This window comes from Melanotaenia boesemani, chromosome 16, assembly GCF_017639745.1.
Source record: "Melanotaenia boesemani isolate fMelBoe1 chromosome 16, fMelBoe1.pri, whole genome shotgun sequence".
In the NCBI taxonomy this organism is placed as follows: Eukaryota; Metazoa; Chordata; class Actinopteri; order Atheriniformes; family Melanotaeniidae; genus Melanotaenia; species Melanotaenia boesemani.
The window spans coordinates 1709485-1720142 of record NC_055697.1 but is presented as its reverse complement, the minus strand read 5'-3'; positions in this window follow the sequence as shown (position 1 = coordinate 1720142).

Sequence of the window (10658 nt, the reverse complement as noted above, 5' to 3'; positions counted from 1 at the left end):
GGAGTGCACCCCATCTGTGAGGAGGGCACTGCTCAAGAGCAGATTTCTGTTCTGGTAGCTGCATCCATCCCTCCAAAGAATGTCTTCTTCATACGATGGATGTGTTTCAAGATAGTGATCAATGCATGAAGCAAACTCGTTGGCAGAGAGACCAGCTTCACCCTCATGCCACAGGTAATTTGTCGCTGTGACAGCGCCAGTGTTCCTAGCCTTGAATGTGCAACAGGTATTGCACTGGTCTTTTTTTGAATGAAGAAGAGAAAGATTTAAATCATGGAAAAGGGTGGAAAACACTTGCCTTGACAGAGGCTGGACACCATGTTCTACACAAGAGCGCTTATACTGTGTGTGGAGGTGACTGATGGACTTGAACATAGGTTCCAGATACATCTTTGAAGAAGAGGACCTACAGTAGTGTGATGCAACTTTTGGTAGGTCCACAAGGACTTCAGGAAGTCCTGCTCTTCTGTTGCCACCCTTACTCTCACTCTTTCAGTCTGCTGAACTTCTCCCTCTTCTCCCCAGCCACATAACCACTGCTTCATCCCTGATGTTGACAGGAACATGCGTTGACACACTCCAAGTTTTCCACCATCCACAACATAACTCAATACTGCAAAAAGTCTGAATTCTTTACAGTGGCTAACTTAACCCTATTTTTTCTTCCACAAACCTTCTTCACTTGTGTTGACCCTTGTCTCTGCTTCAAATGTCCTATTATATTTTATTTTGTCAATAGCACAAAGCTCCTCTAAAGAGAGACATTTCTATCATGAAAAAGAGAAACAGTGCATACACCAGACGTTGAATAATACATCTCAGTTAGAAAACTAATGTACAAATAAAGAACAATCTCCTCTTAAAAAAGTATAAAGTATATGTTGCCTGTATATCTGATATACAGGCAACATTAGTGGAGGCTTACGACAGCAAAAGCCATGGTGTTAGCACAAAAGTAATGTATCAATGTCAACAGTTAACTGTTAGCCATCTATTCGCCACACAAACATGCCGTCAATTAGCCCGCTAATGCTACCTAGTGGGAAGACATCAGGATCAAGTTGTAAATAACAAAAATAAATTCCACAGCACCGCACCAGGGGCTCTCTGGTCCCCTGGAGTGGTGGCGTGGGATGCTGGGGGTGGGTGGGCGTCCGGAGTGCTGGTGCGTTGGGCTCTTGGCCTTTGCCCTTCTGCCCTCGGGTGGTCTTGGGGAGGCGGGGGCGCCTACAGTGACCAGCTGAGGAGTTGGCTGCCTGGGAGAGAGATCTCTCTCCTGGTTGTGCCCCTCCCTGAGCCCCTCTCCTCCCCCGCCACCCCACATCATACACACCACACATAGGGCTCTGTGGGGCGGGTGGAGGTGGTGGGTTTGTCCTCCCATTGGTGATATAAATATCCAAGGCATCAGTTGATAGGGAAGAATGTGGACATGCCGTATACTGTAGAATGTCAAAAATGTCAAAAGTGGACATATGTGGTTTTCATTGGACAGCGACAATCAAAAGCCAAGGGCAAACTCAATTTTGAGTTGTGTTCAACCGGTGACACCTGTCCTTGTGTTTGACTTTTGCCACTTGTACTCACCATTATGTAACACAAGTGCATAGCAAGAAACTGTGCTGGCAAGTTGTGTCTCAACACATGGAAAGTGCTTATGATTTTGCCAAAGGAGTGACTGTTTCAATGAGTGGGTTCAAGCAACTGAGCATTTGGTTCAGACAACAGGGTTTAGTGTTTTAAATGAGAAAAACTGTAACACAAGTAAGGGTGTTTGGAGGACCTGTCAATGGCTCATTTAAACGTATCACTATTACTGTTGGAGGAGCTGAAAACAATGGTCCTTCAACGATTTTGTAACAATTAATGCATTTCCATTAAATCTGCTTTTTGTGTTGAACTTCTGCAGAAACTTTTCCAGATTGACTTGTTTACGGTAGTCCTGTGTTGTAATGGTTGTGTCAGAAAACCATGCAACGAGCAAACAACTCTTCACATCCATGCATATTTTAGTTTGGTCCCTTTGTTGATGTCACACAACTTAGAACAGTTAAGATGATTCACTCTATGTTGAAAATGGTGATATTGTATGTTTTAATTTTGTTTTGTTTCTTTGTTTTGGTTCTCATACTGTTTTGTTTGTCTGTTTATGACGTGCCGCAGACCTCTTGGCCAGGTCACCCTCGTGAAAGAGATCATGATCTCAATGGGTTTTTTTCTGTCTGGTTAAATAAAGGTTAAAAAAAAAAAAACAAAAAAAAAAAACAAAGTAGTTACTAAAAAATAAATTAATTTACCAGATCGTTTGTGCTGGCAGCACTACCTGATAAGGACGCCATCTTTTAGTGTGTTCAACAACAGATACTTTGAGAGCGTAGGAAATGTCCCCTCTGACGTGTGGTTGGGGAAACTGCTCATAATTTCTCGCTCTAACCCTGAAGTTTGTTTACAGTGCTGACTGAAACAGATCTAGTAACCGAGATTTGTCAGTGGCAAATGCCATATTCTCTGCCAATTATTTGATAACAGTGTGTTGGGGGTGTTTAGTAGAATAGGCAAATTTACATGTTTCCTGAAGGCAACATGATAGAGGGAATGCCTCCAACCTCCTGTGTTCTGCTGTCACTCATGATTCCACACCCACATCTTCTGTAGCCACGCCCACCACGCCAGATCAGGGCTAAAAGTTTGAAACTGAAAAACTGGAATCTGACAGTGTAAAGTAAAAACATAAAAAATAAATAATAATAATAATAAGTCTTTTTTTTTATTTGGTTATGATTTTAGGAACTCCTGATGATTGTCAGCTTAGTTTACCTGTAAAAGCTGTAGGAAATTCTCTGTTATGTTTCTGTACAGGTGTAGCAGCTGCTTGTCTGCTGTTAGGTTGGACTGAAGCTCGTTGCTTCTATTTACTGGATCTTTGTCTCCTATTTCTTCTTGCTGCTTTCCTTTTTGCTTCTTTTCATCTTCCTCCTTCTTTTTCTGTCCCCTCCAGTCAGGCTCAGCAGGATTCCATAAATTAAAATAAATGAAGCAGATTAAGTAAATAAACATATGAATCAGATTATTAAGAGGAGCCTTATCTCCATAAAGCTTCTCTTGGCAAAGCAAATTATTTTGGCACAACACAGCAGCCAGACCATCATTCTGCCGCCACCATGCTGGACAGGTCAAGTTAAAACAATAACAACAACAAAAACTTTATTGGAAAGATCTGAATCTGAAAACATAAAATCTGAAATTGAAAAAACGAATAACTCAAATTTGAAAAAAATATAATTCAGAAATGTTATAATTAAAGTTTATTTAGAAACATACAAATAAAGAAAATCCTATTTTAATTCAAATTTACATAAACAATGCATACATTCTGTTTTAACGTGAATCCAATTATTTGTTTTTTTAAAGTTAACAGTAAAAACGTGACTTTCATTTTCGGCTTACATTTGTTCACTTTTCAAATATTTCTTTCAAAGGAACAAACATTATGGCCCTGATTTAGCTCCGTAGGTTTCCTGCGGATGCAGACCTGAAGAGCCCCGTGTCCAGCTCGAAGCGAAGCTCTGCGGCCAGAGCTGAACGAAAGCCTGTAATCTTTTTTACGAGGTTGTCAGCAATTCTTTAATTGCTGAAAATAACATGAAAGTTAGCCATTTACTAATTATAGAAGAGTGACAAACCACACTAACCACCTGGGGTGTGCTGTTGGCGATGGGTGTTTTTTTTTTTTTTTTTTTTTTACTCCCTTTAACTTTATAACTCAGCTCAGCTTTATTTGTATTTAACTTTTCAACCTCTATGTCACAAAGTGCTTTAAAAATGCAGGATCAAGTAAAATACATAAATAGCTGAACACTCCAACATGATGGGCCAAGTTTTAGAGATTATAAACTTTTTTCTTTATTCTAATCCAACTCAAAACTAATTGACTGAGATAAATGTGGACTTTCACAGCAGCTTCAGACGCACTTGGGGGAAATATCACTCAACGAGGAAAAACTTGATACTTTTAAAGTCTTATCCGTCTGCTGCATCTCCACCTCTGCACTGGTGTTGGTTTGGCTGCAGCGTCTCTACCACCCCATAAAGAAAAATTAATGAAGGCTTCATGTCGTCACTGCAGACGTGTTTCTTTCTGTTGATTTCATAGAATAAAAATGCATGTTAATCTGAGAGTTTTTTTAAGTTTTTGGTGCTGTTTTGAAAGTCAGACTGAGTCCTGTGAAGTCCTGCTTTCTGGTCATAAATCAACCACACAAACTGAAAGTTGTGATTTTCTGATATGTAGTAAATTACTGCAGGTAGTTTGGAAAGTAGCAATGCTGGTGGACCTGTGGGTCACTGGGAAAGTAGATTTAGGATATGTGGGTGTCTGTGAATTTAATGCCACCCACAGCCAGGCTTTGGAAGGGAAACCCAGATATCTGTAGCACTTTTGCACTGCTGCAACCCATGCAGTAGCTTTAGAGGTAAAAAGAAGGTTTCGTCTGGCAAAAAATCTGTAAGAGTCAGAAATCATCGCTCTGCCGATTTGAGAAAGCACAAGCCATGACCGTATAATAACACAGCACAGACAGAGAGGTTGTAATTTTATATTTAAAAGCTACAGCTGCCTGACATTGTGGTGTGGCGTGCTTGTGTCTCAGTCCCTTATTCAGTTAGCTGGAATTAAGGTTGATGCTTCTTTAGTTTGGTAAATATCACTGATCTATTTCCAATCTCAAGGAATATTTCACTTTTGAAAGTGCAATTTATTTATATCCTCATCTATACTAGTGGTGTGAAATATTGCATTTGGTGTTGAATAGGAGTCCTACAAGTAGGATTTAATGATGGGGTAGGCTCATGCAGGAGGAGACTGAGGTGTGGAACCATCTTCAGTCTGAGATGCATCATGATGCTGACTAAGTGATGGTATACAATCCTTTATTTGGCAATATTACGGCTTTAGCTGATTGAAAAAGCTGCACAGTCAAAAGGTGTGTAAAGGGAAGAAGAAGTGAAATTTCTGCTACGCTAGTATGGTAGGGCAGAAAAAGAGGAGAAGGAGGGAATGAACCAGTCAGCGCAGTTTCTTAAAAATGAAAACAGCTGTTTTATTTACAAAAGCACAAAAAAAAAAAAAAAAAAAAAATTCACGCTGATGTGAATGCTTAGTTGAATGAAAATGTAACCACATCAGTCATTTCAGGGCAGAAAATGGATCACATGACTGAGATGTAATCAACCAAACAGATTGGAATAGACAGGGAGTGCCACGGCAAACAGGAGAAGTCATGAATGGCCTGTTTTAACAGTAACAGCAAAAAAAAAGACTAATTAGTTCTGACTGCTGAATAAACTAAATCATGTTAAAGTCGATTCTTTCGTTGGAAGCTCAAGATCAAAAAGAAAAGAGAGGATCTCTTTAACTTTAAGATTTATTCTAGTCCGGGCCACAGGTAAAGCAAAGCAGCGCTGGGCTCAGAGGACTGGTCATGCTGCTGAGCCCGAACTGGATGTCATCACAGTTTATCTTCTTAGGCCGGGAGACTGCCTCATACAATGAGATGGCTTGACACGCAACCGGTTGTAAATGGTCAGTTATCATAGACGTGAGCGGGCCAGCCACTGCTAACGCAGTAGATCAGGATGTGCCGTTCAATGTGTGTGAATGTTGAATTGAGGCGTGTATCTAATGCAACAGACCAGACTGATAACTGATGATTCTTAATTACATCTGGTTCTTGCTTATGGCGCTCTATTTAACTAATGGTTCTTAGTTACATGTGAGTCTTGCTTGTCTGTCACCATGTGCTGGATGTTCTAGCTGTAAGACACACTGGGCCAGATGACTTCTATCAAAACACAAGTTTTAAACATATCAGAGTTATAACAGTTCAGAATGTAACCAGGGAAATGTAAAAGGGATAAATACATGTTTTTGTGCACTATTAGTGTTTATGAATGTAGAAAATACATTCTCTCCTGATGCTGTGTATATATCTTTATGTTCTTTTTGAGTCTTATTTCTCAGTCTGTTTAGTTTTCTCTATGCTCTATTACGATTTCTTATCTATTATGTCACAGTATTTACTGTGGGTCTACTAAATGAGGTCATGGACCTCCGGGTATCCAATTTTGTGAATCCACCATTTTTTTTTTCTTAAAGTGATTTTGTAGTCCACGTTTAGTTATGCCAAAGTTACCAGCAGACAAGTCAAAATGTGTGGTTGTCGGTTGTATAAACCCACACAATTCCTTACATCGCCCCCCAGCATCAGAGCATCTTCGATGTGCCTGGTTAGATTTAATTTTTCACAGAAATGTACCAACATCAGAGGGGAAAGTCCTTTTTGTTTGTATGAAACACTTCAAGGACGAGTGCTTCAGCAACCTCCCCCAGTATTAAGATGGCTTTGCAGAAAGACTGCGTCTGAATGAGGGGTCACTTCCTTCTCTCTATGGAAACTATGGACACAGCAAAGCGGTAAGCTCCAAATAAAACTAAAATTACATCAAGCGTTATTTTAGACATGCATTTTGTTTGTTGATATGATGTACCGGCCGTTGTTTTGATAGTATTAGCAGTGTATGTTCTACTTCTGTTAGTGCTGTGTGCTAGCTTTTAGCTTCCTACCTGAGGATATAACTGTGCTGTGTGCTAACTTTTAGCTTCCTACCAGAGGATATAACTGCACTGTGTGCTAACTTTTAGCTTCCTACCTGAGGATATAACTGTACTGTGTGCTAACTTTTAGCTTCCTACCAGAACTGTACTGTGTGCTAACTTTTAGCTTCCTACCTGAGGATATAACTGTACTGTGTGCTAACTTTTAGCTTCCTACCTGAGGATATAAATGTACTGTGTGCTAACTTTTAGCTTCCTACCTGAGGATATAACTGTACTGTGTGCTAAGTTTTAGCTTCCTACCTGAAGATATAACTGTGCTGTGTGCTAACTTTTAGCTTCCTACCTGAGGATATAACTGTGCTGTGTGCTAACTTTTAGCTTCCTACCTGAGGATATAACTGTGCTGTGTGCTAACTTTTAGCTTCCTACCTGAGGATATAACTGTGCTGTGTGCTAACTTTTAGGTTCCTACCTGAGGATATAACTGTGCTGTGTGCTAACTTTTAGCTTCCTACCTGAGGATATAACTGTACTGTGTGCTAACTTTTAGGTTTCTACCTGAGGATATAACTGTGCTGTGTGCTAACTTTTAGCTTCCTACCTGAGGATATAACTGTGCTGTGTGCTAACTTTTAGCTTCCTACCTGAGGATATAACTGTGCTGTGTGCTAACTTTTAGCTTCCTACCTGAGGATATAACTGTGCTGTGTGCTAACTTTTAGCTTCCTACCTGAGGATATAACTGTGCTGTGTGCTAACTTTTAGCTTCCTACCTGAGGATATAACTGTGCTGTGTGCTAACTTTTAGCTTCCTACCTGAGGATATAACTGTGCTGTGTGCTAACTTTTAGCTTTCTACCTGAGGATATAACTGTACTGTGTGCTAACTTTTAGCTTCCTACCAGAGGATATAACTGTACTGTGTGCTAACTTTTAGGTTCCTACCTGAGGATATAACTGTACTGTGTGCTAACTTTTAGGTTCCTACCTGAGGATATAACTGTACTGTGTGCTAACTTTTAGCTTCCTACCAGAGGATATAACTGTACTGTGTGCTAACTTTTAGGTTCCTACCTGAGGATATAACTGTGCTGTTTGCTAACTTTTAGCTTCTTACCTGAGAATATAACTGTGCTGTGTGCTAACTTTTAGCTTCCTACCTGAGGATATAACTGTACTGTGTGCTAACTTTTAGCTTCCTACCAGAGGATATAACTGTACTGTGTGCTAACTTTTAGCTTCCTACCTGAGGATATAACTGTACTGTGTGCTAACTTTTAGCTTCCTACCTGAGGATATAACTGTACTGTGTGCTTTAAATAAAACGATTTGGCTTTGTTTTTTGCCATTTTGTGTAGGGGAACACATGATCCAAATGCATTCAGTGACTTTCTTGACGCTCGTGTTAGCTAACCCCTTAACAATGTTGAGGCCTTGTTTATCTTCTTAATATTGTGGTAGTGTGGAAAAAGTAGTGTTGGGGGTGGGGGGACAACAGCTGGTAGAGACTGCATGGGATGATGACACATACATGGAAGTGTATGGGGAACTTTCAGTGAGGGACGAACAGAAAGGGAGAGAGGAGGACCTAACTGGGATTTTCACTCAGAACTCGGATGAACCACGGCGGAGACAGTCGCAACTTTTATTTATCATATTTGATCCTGTAAATAAATCCTTTCTAATGATGATCCCCGTCTGGTCTGCTGTGTCTTAAGTCTGTTATTCATAACATATGGATGGGTTAGCTGATTACGTCAACGTAAAGTTGTCATAAGCATTTTATTGAGCATCAGGACTATGAGACCTTCAGAGAAGATAAAAATTTGCAAAAGGAAAAAAGTTGCAGATACTATATTTCTGATCACAGGTCTGATTTGAAATATGGAAAACAGGCTATTTGATGATGGAAACTCAAAACGATAAATTAAAATTCTCTAAAATTTTTGTACTTTTCAATCATCAAGAGACCAACACAAAACAAGATATACTTAATCCAACTATTGCACATCTTCATTGGTGTATAGCGAGTATGAGTATCAGTTTGTGGTGTTAGAAAGTTTCTAATGTATGGACACCATAGTTAAACTACACTCCATGTTGTAGTAGTTGGTATGGATGGAGAGGATGTAAATATTGTGATGACACGTTTTCCGTTGTTGACATCTCTATTAAACTTGCCAATAAAATGTTTCTCTGCCGGTGGATAATCGTATCGCTGCTATCAAACTACAAATATGGCCAAATGGGGTGGAGTGGAACTCTCTGCGACCTGGAGGAAGGCGGGGCATGAAATGCCTCATTCACATTTAAAGAGACCGCACCAAACGAGTTGCTTTAAAGACGCGCCTCAGAACAGGGTTAACAAGGGGTGTGTGGAGCTAGAATAACCAGGAATTCAAACCAAAAATTTTACTTTATATAGACCATAAATTAATGATTTACATGTGAAAAAGAAGGATTTAAAAGCAGGATACCAGTACAATGACAATAAAGACATTGAATTGAATTAAACTGAACTGAATGATATGTCCACTTTAATGTTTCTTTCATACACTAAAAACTGATTCTGCTAACCAAAGCTGCTGGTTGCTCATTTAGCTATTTTGATTACCGCAACTTGACAAAAAAAAGGGTTATTTAAAGGTTCCAGGAAAGAGGTTGAACATCCATGATGAGAATCTCCTGTTCCACCACATGCCAAAGCTGCTCTACTGGACTGAGATGTGGTGGCTGTGGAGGCCGTTGGAGTCCAGAAATGACTTTTAGTACTTTTACATTTTTACTTTAGTAAAAAGCTTGAGTTGATATTACAATTTCTACAGAAGTCTTTTTATACCCTTGTATCTATTCTTCTGAGTATGAACATGAATACGTTTGACATACCTGATGTTGGCACAAAGGGGCCCAAAGTGGACCAAAAAAATCTCCCCCCATCCTTCACACCACCAGCAGCAGCCTGAAGCGTTGATCCAAGGCAGGATGGATCCATGTTTTCATGATGTTTCCAGCAGATTCTGAGCCTAACATCTGAACGTGGAGCTGAAATGGAGACTCATCAGACCAGCAACATTTCTCCATCTTCTATTGTCCAGTGTTGGTGAGTGTGTGTGAACTGCCAGGATGAAAACAAGTGTGAAACTCATTTTCAACTCATTTGACATCTCTGATTTCTATCACAGCTGTCATAACAGGATGAGTCCCTATTAATTTAAAGAGTCCCATGATTGCAATAAATGCACCTTTAATTGGGTGGATAATTCTTGACTGTGTTTTTCAGAGAATCTAAAAACCAGCTGAACATACCAAACCAACAACTTGCCACACATGGAGTCATTATCTAATGACTCTGACTCATCAGACATTCACCATAAACTTCTGCAGGCTCACAATGTCCTAAGATGTGGCTGACAGTTGAGGAGACATATCTTGGTCTGACTACAATTACAGTGCAGACTCAAGACAGGAAGTTATTTATTAGCTCTCTGTGGTGGTCATCAAGAAAACCACTTTTGAAATCTTATAATTTCTAAATGCAATTAAAGAAGTTCATGTATCAGGTTTACCATGATTTGACCACTCTTTAAGTCACCTTATGACCAAGATGCAAGGGAATATAATCTGGGGTTACTGAAGGTAATGCACCCTTTAATTTGGAGGTTAAATTAACATGGACTCATGAGAACACTGCCACATAACAACAGATAGGCATTTATTTTTTAATAGTCAGTGGACAAGCATCAAACCCAGACCATGAACACATGCTCAAATGTTTAACTGGCACCAAGTTCTCCGAGAGCAGGGAGACAAAACTTTATCCAAACGTCTTCGTTACAGTACAAAACTTTATCCAAACTTCTTTTTTTTTAACTTGTCTGTGCTTGTTCCAGCATGGTGGCGGCAGAATGATGGTCTGGCTGCTGTGTTGTGCCGAACAAATTGGCTTTGCCAAAAAGAGCTTTACAGGTACAAGGACCCTCTTTCTTCTTTTTTTTTTGTTTGTTTGTTTTAATTTTATTTATTTATTTTGAATCATAGAATT